Genomic DNA, 11,718 nt, shown 5'->3' with positions numbered 1-11,718 from the left:
CAAACGTAGTGTTGTATTCTTGGATCTAACTTTGATTTTGACGTTAATAATACATAGTGTAGTATACTTTTAGAAAGGTCTCAAAGAGCTGAATCTATTAAGGTAATTTTTATAAAATAGCTCTATAAAATGTCAACATAGTGCAGTTTACCTCCGAGGTCCAATATTGCTCTCCCAAGTGAGTTAACTTCATCACTATCAGGGTGCCTCACTAACTCCAAAAAAAATAGCCAGATGAAAAAAAAAAAGTTGTTAGCTGAAAAATTATAATTTTTAGCTTTACTTTTTGGTATATCATATGTAAATTAGTTATATCATATAATCATATCTATCATATATATCATATGTAAATTAGTATATTCATTCAAAATAAAATTCCGGGCAAAATTAGCAACGCTTCAAGTTTACATCGCGATCATCACTGTTAAAATTATTGAAATCATGATTCATCTTTGGTTTAATGTATTTGGCATATAATCAAATATTTCAGCAATAAATTTTATTGCAGATAGACATTAAAGTGTATATTTGTTGTAGAAGTAAGACATTTAATTTATTTGTTGTAGAAATATGACATAGCTGTTGTCTCTCTGGTCTAAAAGTGAAAAAATATTTCTTTATTTTCAATATTTTATTAACGAAATAAACTTATTCATGTTACGTTTGAAATAACATTGAATGTACATGTCGATGATTTTGTATAAACAAAGAAGTTTTTATATTAGATTCAAAAGAAGTTTTATATTAGGTTCAAAAGATTGTAGTTAATGCCGTTTAGTAATCATGGTTGAGATCAATATCAATTTGCTTTGCCATTTTATAATCATGGTTGAGATATCAACTTACTTTATCATTGGTCATCATTGCTCTCATACTTTAAGGACAATTTTAAATTCAGAGTTTTGCACTATAAATTTTGCGCAATTAATTTATTTCAATGTTTCAATACTATTTAAAAAATGAATTGTTCTTTAGTTTCGCAAATTTGATCCTTTAAATTTATCTGCAAACTCATTGAGAATTGCTTGATTGAAGATGTAAATCTTTATTAAAATAAGTAAATTTTATTAATTCATGAATAAACTTTGATAAGATTTTTTTAATTACTTTGAATTTTTATTTATAAAATATTTTGATGAATTGTGGATTTGATGAATAAACTAAATCAGAGATTCAGTTTATTCATCAAATCCACAAGAGGGATTGGGGTTCAGCGTTATGCACGTATGCAAAAAAATATATATTTGATGACGAAATCTAAAAAGTTGTAACTTTTTGTACAAAAGAAGCCAGAGCTGATAATGCTTGTCGGCGGCAAAATAACATTCTGCCAAAAGGTTAACTTTTTGCGGAGAAGGAAGTCATTGGTGGCCGCCACTAAAACGTTTTGAGTAAGCATAATGTTTAGAAGGCCGCCGCCATTGACTTTGGTAGTACAGTGGAGGTAAGAAAATATACATTGTTTAATAACTCTAAAGTAGCGATTGCAATGTCATCAAAGGATCGTTCATAAAATATTTTAAACCCTTACAACATCAGAGATTATTTCTTGTTGAATAGACATCAAATCTAAAAAAATAAACCTTAGCATGCCGTGCGGCTTTGTGTGTAAGCTTTTAGTCATGCTTCGCTACATTTACATGTATTAATAGAAATTGCTCCCGTTATTAAAAAATCTTCTCTTATATTTGGAGAAACCCTCTTGTCATAGATTTAAAAGCGTCTGTAACAGTTAATGGGACTACAGATTGACTGCTCCAAATGCTACCCACAATTCCAATTCCAAAAGAATTGATGTAGGATGATGCATGTTTAATATATAAAAATGCAAAAACTCAAAAAGTTCTTACCAAAAAAAGGTAAAGAATAATCTTTCACAAATATTATTCTTTACCTTTTTTTTTGCATTTGCAGGAATACAAGATAAACCTTAGTAAACAATCATCTTACCGCCATTAAATTTCTATTCTAATTTATTAATTAAATAATCTATACACGGAGATATGATGCCATGTTTATATTAATAAGAAACATTATTTAAGGGATAATTATTTCTACATATTTGCCTGCCACAGAGCTTTGGTTTAACTTCGAGAACATCAAGAGTTATAGTTAGATCAAGACCAAACGATTACTAGTCAGAATGATAGTCATTAATGCTTTTTTAGGTCCAAAATTTGTGCTTTTAAACTCTTCATTTCATTACACTGCACAGTGGCCTAAAATTGTCTAAAAATGGCGAATCTATTTATGGGTTAGATATGACATATGAAACATGTTTATTGAGGTTTTTGGGGCCAAGGATTTCATTTTTGGGCTCTATTTTGATTTTGGAGTGGTCATGACCACAAAAGTTGTTATTTTAGGAGTTTTAAAGAGTGGTCATGGGGTTTCTCAGTGGTTTTTAAATTAGATGGGACATATTGTATTTTTAAAGATAGGTAACTGCTGTCAGGGAATTCAAATTTTGGTATATTCAGTCTTTAGAAGTGGTCAAGACCCCTCAAATGGTCATTTTAGTAGTAGCCAAGGGTGGTTATGAGATACCCTGATGATTTTCAATTAGATGGGACATATTGTATGTCTAAATATAGGTAATTGCGGTCAGGGAACTTAAAACTGGGCATATTTGGTCTTCAAGAGTGGTCTTGACTGCTCAGGTGATAATTTTAGGGGTGGTTAAGGGTGTTCCTGGGATATCCCGAGGGTTTTTCATGTTTTCCGAGGGTAAATGTTGTATGTCTAAATGTAGGTAATTGAAATCAGGAAAATCAAATCTGGCCATATTTGGTCTCCAGGATTGGTAATAATTGCATTGGAAGGTGTAGTCAAGGTGGTCGTCAAGATATTTTTGTGATTTTTATTTTATGTACTTAATTTCTTTGTTATTGTAAATATAAACAGATAATGTTTGATAAAGTTGAACTTTATTAACATATTTTATATATATATATATATATATATATATATATATATATATATATATATATATATATATATATATATATATATATATATATATATATAAATATAGATATATATATAGATATAGATATATATATATATATAGATATATATATATATATATATATATATATATATATATATATATATATATATACATATATATATATATATATATATATATATATATATATATATATATATATATATATATATATATATATATATATATATATATATATATATATATATATATATATATACAAGAATCTAGGTGACATACATCATACATTAGTACATCAAGAGTTCCTTGGCCTCCTCAAGTTAAAAGGAGTCTTTGACTTTTCCCTAACTCCTTCTCATTCTGAACACCTTAGTATTGTAGCTGCAAAGCATTTTCATCATAAGATTCTAGCTTGTTTGGGGCCTGCGGCCAAAAATCACTTCTCAGTTTCATTGAGCAGTGTTCTTTGTTGTTTTAATCTAAAACATTAACATTAGGCAGGGCCGTTTTTGAAGCGTCGTAGGCTCTAGGCACTTTGCATAAAAATGTAACTGTAGGCCTTTCTTTCAATTTAAATGTCATATACACGTTATTCAATTTACATTATTTTTTAATTTTTGTACGTAGTCGTTAATGGGCCTACTGTCGCTGTTTGTTTGATTATTATGTATCTATACACATGTTATGCCTTAAAGAAGCTAAATTGTAACCATTTCATTAATTGTATTTCTCTCACTATCATTACTTTAGTTATGATCATGAAAAGCCATTAAAAGTTCAGCAATCTATGGTTTGTTATTTGTTTTGAACGTTTGTTTAAATTTATCAATAATTTACATTTATTTAAAAATGAAATTCTCAGAATTCCACGTATTATTTTAAAAAGTACGATTTTATTTTGTAGGTATTTTATTTGTTATGATTATTTTTTTGTAAATTGTTAATAAGTTTTGTTAAATGTAATGTTTTATGGAATATATTTAAATGTTTTCCCCCTCTTTAAATGGGTTAACATATTTTATTTTTATGTTTTATGTCTATTCTATACTGAATATTTATTATGATTTTCAGAAATTGAAGTCATGTCCGATGGCGATGGGTACAAGAGAAAGCACGAGTCTGGCTATATTAAACGGCAGAAAAAGCAAAGGAAAGAGGATGCATTAAAAAAAATGAAAGGTTCTTTGCTAAAATATGTTAATAAAGTAGATGCTACTTCTGACAATGACACTTCAATAAACTCTTTCGTTTGAACCAGTTATTCAAGCAGATGCGGAACCAACAGTAGCAGATTTAGGATTGGGAATAAGGAATAGTAAGGAATCTATTTCAAATGATCGTGCTGAATAGGAAATAAATGCTGATCTCATAGCTTATTATGCAGATAATATCCCATCACAGAATTTGAAATCTGATTTAAACTTAAAAGGTAGACAATTTGGTGAAAAGATTAGATATGCACGCAAGAAATATTTTATAAGAAAACTGGTAAATGGAGAAATTGTCAGCAAGGATTGGCTCATATATTCGCCCTCAACTGGTAAAGTGTTTTGTTATATTTGAAAGATATTTGGTTGCAAAACCGGCAGTGCTGGTACTAATAATGCACCAAGGAATCAATTTATAACTGGTTTCGATGATTGGAAAAATGTTATCGCTAGGATAACCTCTCATGAAAAATCAAAAGATCATTTTGTTGCTGTGTCGATGATAATGCAATACAAAAAGTGTACTCGAATTGATGTTGAACTTCAGAAGGAAAATGAGAAGTCTTGCAAATACTGGACTGAAGTCTTGAAGAGGGTTGTTGTAGTGATAAAGTTTCTTGCTGAAAGGGGATTAGCTTTTCGTTGTGACAATCATTTGCATAACTCTCCTAATAATTGGTTGTATTGATCTGCTAGCGGAATTTGATCCATTTCTAAGAGAACACATTCAAAGATATGGAAATCCAGGAAAGGGAAATGTATCATATCTTTCAGCAAACATATGCGATGAATTCATTAATATATTAGGAAGCAAAGTTTTGAAGCAAATAATTTCTGAAATTAAGGATGCTAAATATTATGGAATTAGCATCGATTCAATCCCTGATATTAGTCATGTAGATTAGCTCACACTTGTTATTCGCATTATGTGAAGTCACTAACAGCAAACATCAACCACCAGCAGCTGTTCATGAAGCAAAACCACTGGTTAAACATTTAAACTACTTTGAAACTGCGTTAATGTGTGATTTGGAAAGATTTACTTCAAAAGATGAATATTGTCAATAAAGCCTTACAGAAGCCGGGTATTGAGCTGTGCACCATCATTAAACTGTACGATGATCTCATACAGTATTTTCATGATACACCCAGTAAGTTTGAAACATTCGAAGGTTGGCCAAAGCGTTGTGTAGCTTCTTTGTAAGAAGCTACAAAACGCTTGCGTTGTGTAGCTTTTTACAAAGAAGCTACACAACGCAAGCGAATATGGAAGCGGTTTGATGACGAAGTTATGGATACAAATAATCCCAGTTTAAATGTTAGTGCCAGTGATAAATTCAGTATTCATAGACAGACTTAATAATGAGATGAAAAACGCAGAGCAGCTTATAAAGTATTGTACGAAAGGTTTAACTTTCTTCTTGACAACAGATCTTTGTCGAGTGAGGAAGTAGTGGCTAAAACCAAGGCACTAATTCAGTTGTATCCATCAGACCTCGAAGACGAATTTACCGATGAGTTTTTGCTGTTTTCTCAAATGTTTAGTGATGGTAAATCGGTGTCTGATAAGATTAAGCTGCAAATAGACAATAAACTAGTTGCAAGTTTTCCAAATGTTAATATCGCTTTCAGGATTTATCTCTCTATATTAGGCACGAATTCAGAGGGTGAACGTTCTTTTTCAAAATTAAAACTGATAAAAAACTGCGTTCAACTATGGGACAAGCCCGACTATCCTCCCTGGCACTGCTATCAATTGAAAATGAAGTAATGCGAGAGATGACATTTGAAGATGTTATAGTTGATTTTGCAAATACCAAAAGTCGAAAAGTTAACGTCATCTAAATATACTGTTTGATTATAAACATTTTTATCAATTATGAATACTATGCTGTATCTGTATGATTGTTTTATTAATGAAATGAAAAACACTTAAAAATTTCTTTTTTTTTTTCATTTCTTTTGTAGGCCCCTGTAGATTCGTAGGCTCTAGGCACAGTGTCTATAGTGCCTAATGGATAAGATGGTCCTGACATTAGGGTGTATGAAATGACTATATTTCACAATTAAATTACCGTTTTTCCATTTTATGGGCGTTATTTAAATAAAGAAAACACATTTGACACATTTAAATTACTATTTTTAGATGAAAACGGCATTTTAGAAAAGTTATTTGCACGACATTAAAACTGAAAGTACTAGATGATGTTGTTTTTTCGCTTTCAACACAACGAGAAATTAAAAAACTTTTTTTCTCGTAAACAAGCTAATTTTAACTCTTTACTAAACTCTTCTTTTTACATAAATGAAAACTTTTTCCATAAATAAATAACTGCAAACAAGTAACTCTTTTTATAAATTTTATACAAATTTTGTTTTTTTCACATTTATACACAAACATTATTTTGAAATGTGGTAAATAAACATACAGTGAAACATCTTAACACACCTCCAAAAAGTTAGCAGATTCATTTTTATTTATTTCATTTTTTATTTTATTTGGAATATAGAGATATATTTTACGGATTATTTTTTATGCTCATATTATTATATAATTGTATTTGGTATTTATTTTAATCATGTGTCTTAGTTGCATGCAACTATATTTTTATTTACTTCGTATATTTTGAACTTTATGTTTAAGATATTTATATTTGTATATCCTTACCACCAACCTTTGATTAGTTACTTGTAAATAATTTGTAGTTGTAAAATAAACATGTATAAAAAAAAAATGATAATAATATTCTCTTCAGTGACGGATCCAGCATTTTTTGGTGTTTGAGATAACTCCAAACATTTGCATGATTATACTTGTGTCAAATAATGATGATTTGAAAAAAATTGTGATGGTTGAAGGCTGGGAACAAACAAGCTTCCCCAGTAGGCACGCAACGTTTTATTCACGTTTCAATCACGTGTATTTTAGGTGACTTCGTCCAGGTTACTATTTTACGTGAAAGTCACGTGAAAGTTACGTGCCAAAATATCTCGTCTTTCGGAACTTTTTTTATTTTAAAAAAAAACTGGCATAAGAAATGTGAAATAATATTTTTTATTATATTAATTATTTTTTTATAGTATAGTTTTTGTATTCATTATATTAGTTATTATTATTTACTTCTATGATAATATAATTAATTTTTATTGTAGTATTATCATAATTAAAAAAAAAAAATTGGTCTATATAATATCTTTTAACGCGATGCATTTAAGTTGTAATATCTAATATCTAAATTATATCAAATTAAGTTAAATAAATTAGTACCCTATTTGCCGTCCCTATTTGCCACACAAATAAGATTAAACTCAAATACAAGGTATGCTTTTTTTCTACTTTATGATATAATATTTTAGACTGGCGAATTTGTCCATTTTCCTTACTTAATTTAGTACGAAATAAGTTATGTTATAACGAATTTAATATCAAATTAAGTAAGCTACATGGACAAATTATAAGTTCTAGCAGAACTTATTCTTGATTCTTGAGCAATAATAATGTCTCTAGAACTTCTGCATTATTACTCAAGAGTCGTTAAGATAAAAACCCAAAATAGATTTTCTTTCTTTATTTGGTTTTTATCAACAAGGTTAAAGAATTTATCCAAGATAATATCAATAAATAAATGTGTTATGTTATTTATTATTGATATATGTATATATTATTATTAAATACTTTATCTTTTTATAATATATGACATCTTGATCTCGTGCTTTACTTGTTAAAAAGGGTTAATACTTATTTATTTCTTTTTTTCGAGTTATATGAAATTATATAAATTATATGACTTTTATTGTTATTATGTACAATATAAAACAGGTTATTAACGCGGATTTGTTCGATGTTTTCCCCACAAAAAGATAATTATGATGCTATTGTATTTGAAACTGCATTTTACTTATCTTTCAATGTTGACGACCTTCCAATATGTAAGGCAAGTTTCTCTCAAGTATAGCATTGCTTTTTTAAAAATTGTTTAATGATTTAGATCAAAGAAATAGCAACACCAGAAAATCTTGTTGCCAAAACAGTTGGTGACTCACCATGTAAGATTTGTCTTAAAAATTTGTGATTTAAGATGATTATTTAATATTAATATTATTATTTAAGTTTTTATTTGTTTCTTTTGAGCTAAATTTGGTGTTGTGAGCTATTATTGGAGAAAATATTGACTTATTCATCAGATAAAGTTTGATGCCTGCTCTTACCCCGTTTCCTTCTTCATGTTTCAATCATGTATATTTTAGGTGACCTTGTCCAGGTGACAATTTTACTTGATTAAAACGTGAATGTTACGTTGCCAAAATATTGTGTATTTTGGAACTTTTTTTATTCATAATAAAAACCTGTGATTAGAAACTTGGAAAGATATTCTTTATTTACTATTTTTTTATAATTTAGTTTCAGGGATTATCTTATTCGGGATATTCCCGGAATACCAGATATTTTTCTGAAATTTATCTTTTTCCAAATATCCGAATAGTTTTCTATACATATAACTTATATTACAAGTTCCATACATACAACTTATATTACAACATATAACAAGTATATATTATTCATCTATTTGTTTTTATGTTGTTTTAGTCATCATTCATACAAAAATTAAGAAAATTTTTAAAAAAATTGAGAAACAACTTGGCTGAATGCAAAATTAAGGGAAAAATGAGGGGGAAATATTCTGAATTTTTTCAGGATATTTTCCGTAAATTTTTTCCGGATATTTTAAATATAATGATTACATGAAATATGTAGTTTATATATTCATTATTGTAATTACTTTTTATTTTACTTTTACAATAATGTAATTATTTTGCATTGTAATTTTATAATAATTAGTTTAAAAAGTAGGGCGTAAGATATCTTATAACTTCGCAATGCATTTTTGACAAAAATAAAATGTCACATATAATATTTTATCCAAACATATTATCTTATAACTAAGTTTTATCAATTTAGGTTTAATAAATATATTATAAAGCTTAGTTCAAAATTGTGTAACGTTATGGCAGATAATTATCATATTGCAATACGCAAAAGATCAAACCCTACTACGAGGTATACTTTTTTTTCTACCATATTGTATATTATTTTAGACTGTCAAATTTGTCAATGTAATTAATTTGATAATAAATAAGTTATTATAACTTATTTAATATTAAATTTATTAGGCTACATGACAAATGAAAAGTTCTGCATAAAATATTATTGACTAGGAAGACCCAATGGTATTGTTATGTTATTGCCTAGGAATATCATTCTGTAGTAAGACCCAATAACCTTTTAACTTTTAAAGTTTGACTTTAAATTTCACTTTACCCTCTCTTTGTCTACTATTGTGATCGCACTCTGTAGTAAGAATTTGATTTAATTCATATCTTGTTGGAGAATGCAACTTGATTCTGAGTTGAATTTTCAGCACTCTGTATTTATTGGTGACCTAATTTGACAATACTTTATTATACATATTTTTAGTATTATACTTAATATATTATATATAATTAGGGGTAGATGAGGCTCCTTAGCCGTGGTGAAAAGGCGCCTCAAGGTGAAAATCTGACCATGGATAAGGAAAATCATGATATAAAAGCCCCACTATAATGCTTTGTGGTTATGTGATAACTATTACATTTATATAAATTGTTTTAACTTTTGTGTGCATTCTAAAATGACATTTAATGCTGTTCAAAACTTTGTAGATTACTCATTTAAAGCAACTTTGTGGGCTGTCACCTTTGCATCTAGTGAGTTAATGTATGAACAAGTTAATGCAGAAACAGATGCAAATATAAGAAGATGGAAAACAAAGAAAACAAATTATCATGTTATCACAGTACACAGATGTTATCACATAAGGTGAGTACAGGTCTTTTTCTAATCACGCCTATCAGTTATTAACTTTATATAGATATAGATAAATCTATAGATAGATATTAGATATAGATATATATAGATAAAAAAAAATTTTTTAAACTTGTATTTTTTATTATGTACTTCTTTTTTTTTAATCATCTGTCGACTTTTTTGTCACATCTTTTTTTATTAAATACTTATTTACTTTTTTAGCAATCAGAGTATAAAATTAGAAGGCAAATGACTTTTATTTTTTTACACTGTATGTAGTATTGTTTTCTTAAAATTATTTAATGATTTAGATAAAAGAAAACAAATAACACACTAGAAAATCTTGTTGCCAAAAGTAGTTAGCAACTCTCAAAGTAAGATTTGTTTTAAAAGTTTGTGATTTAAGATAATTATTAAATAATCATATTATTATTTAAGATTTTATTCGTTTCTTTTCAGCTAAATCTGATTCATTAGATGAAGTTTGATGCGTGCTCTTATAGAAGAAAATATCGACTGATTCGTTAGATTATGTTTGAAGCGTGCTTTTATGGGAGAATAGATATATAAGTTTGAAGCGTGCTCTTCGTAAGTTGCAGATCTACGACTTCGTACTTATTACTTATTGGATATAAGGAGGATATTTAAAAATTTTTATGTCAAGAACTAATATACTGACTAATAAAACCATGTATTTTAATACGTATTAAATATTTCCTCGACGATGAGTTTTTTTTCTTTACACGAATCCAAACACTTATAATTGTAATTATAAAGCATAGTTATTGCTTAAATATTACGTGCCAAAATTAACATAAAAAGCACGTCTTTTAGACAGTTTAAGGGGACCAAAAAGTCACCTAAATATCACGTGCCAAAAGTAACGTGAAAAACACGTCCATAAATCACGTGAATTGGTCATTTCATGAGGACCAAAAAGTCACCTAAATATCACGTGCCAAAAGTAACGTGAAAAACACGTCCGTAAATCACGTGAATTGGTCATTTCATGGGGACCAAAAAGTCACCTAATTGTCACGTGCCAAAATAACGTGAAATTCACGTTTTTGTCACGTCGCTGTGCCTACTGGGTCCTAACTTTGTCACACAAATTAACGTAAGGGCAACAAGTTTATGAAATATTTTTGTACTATTCTTGACTTAAATTCGTCGATAAATTTAAAGTTTCATACCGTATAAAGTTTAACCCCCCCCCCCCCTCAATTTGAGGGGTTACATAATCATAAATGATGTCAGTAAATATAGGAGGGAGGGAGTGCTAGAAAGTTTGACACTAGTTTACAATGGGAAAGGGGGTGTTGAGGCCAAAATAATGTCAATTAAAAATATTTTTTAAGTTTTAATGAGCAGATTTTAACGGTATTTACATCTACTAAATGGTATAGAAATGATGTTTTGTTTGTGAGGAAATTAACATTAAATTCGGGGAATTTGATATTATATTTCATTAAGTTATTTATAATATAATATTATAAATTAATATAATAAGTTTCCCAGACCAGAGACATTAAATATATAACAGCTACTAACGTAAAATAAAAATTACTATCGTTTTATTAATTTATTACCTTTTGACTGCGAATCAAATTATGTTATAAATATTAACTCTTTGTATATAAAATTCACAATCGTTATTCGCACCCTAGCGGATTATAAAATGTGGTTCAAAGTAAACT

General features: G+C 28.4%; 1 long non-coding RNA gene across 2 annotated transcripts; it reads left to right on the top strand.

The window, feature by feature from the left end:
- The first annotated feature begins 7,339 nt into the window (after positions 1–7,339).
- Positions 7,340–10,746, top strand: LOC136087460 (uncharacterized). Of its 2 annotated transcripts, none has more exons than XR_010641810.1 (6): positions 7,340–7,496; positions 8,166–8,223; positions 9,137–9,235; positions 9,877–10,033; positions 10,333–10,395; positions 10,481–10,746. It is a non-coding gene; the product is annotated as an uncharacterized LOC136087460 (long non-coding RNA). The 2 variants fall into 2 exon arrangements; XR_010641809.1 differs by having other exon boundaries at positions 8,166–8,438.
- Positions 10,747–11,718: the final 972 nt, after the last annotated feature.

This window comes from Hydra vulgaris, chromosome 11 (assembly GCF_038396675.1).
Source record: "Hydra vulgaris chromosome 11, alternate assembly HydraT2T_AEP".
Taxonomy (NCBI): Eukaryota; Metazoa; Cnidaria; class Hydrozoa; order Anthoathecata; family Hydridae; genus Hydra; species Hydra vulgaris.
The sequence above is the reverse complement of the archived record's forward strand: the minus strand, read 5'-3'. Positions and strand labels throughout refer to the sequence as shown.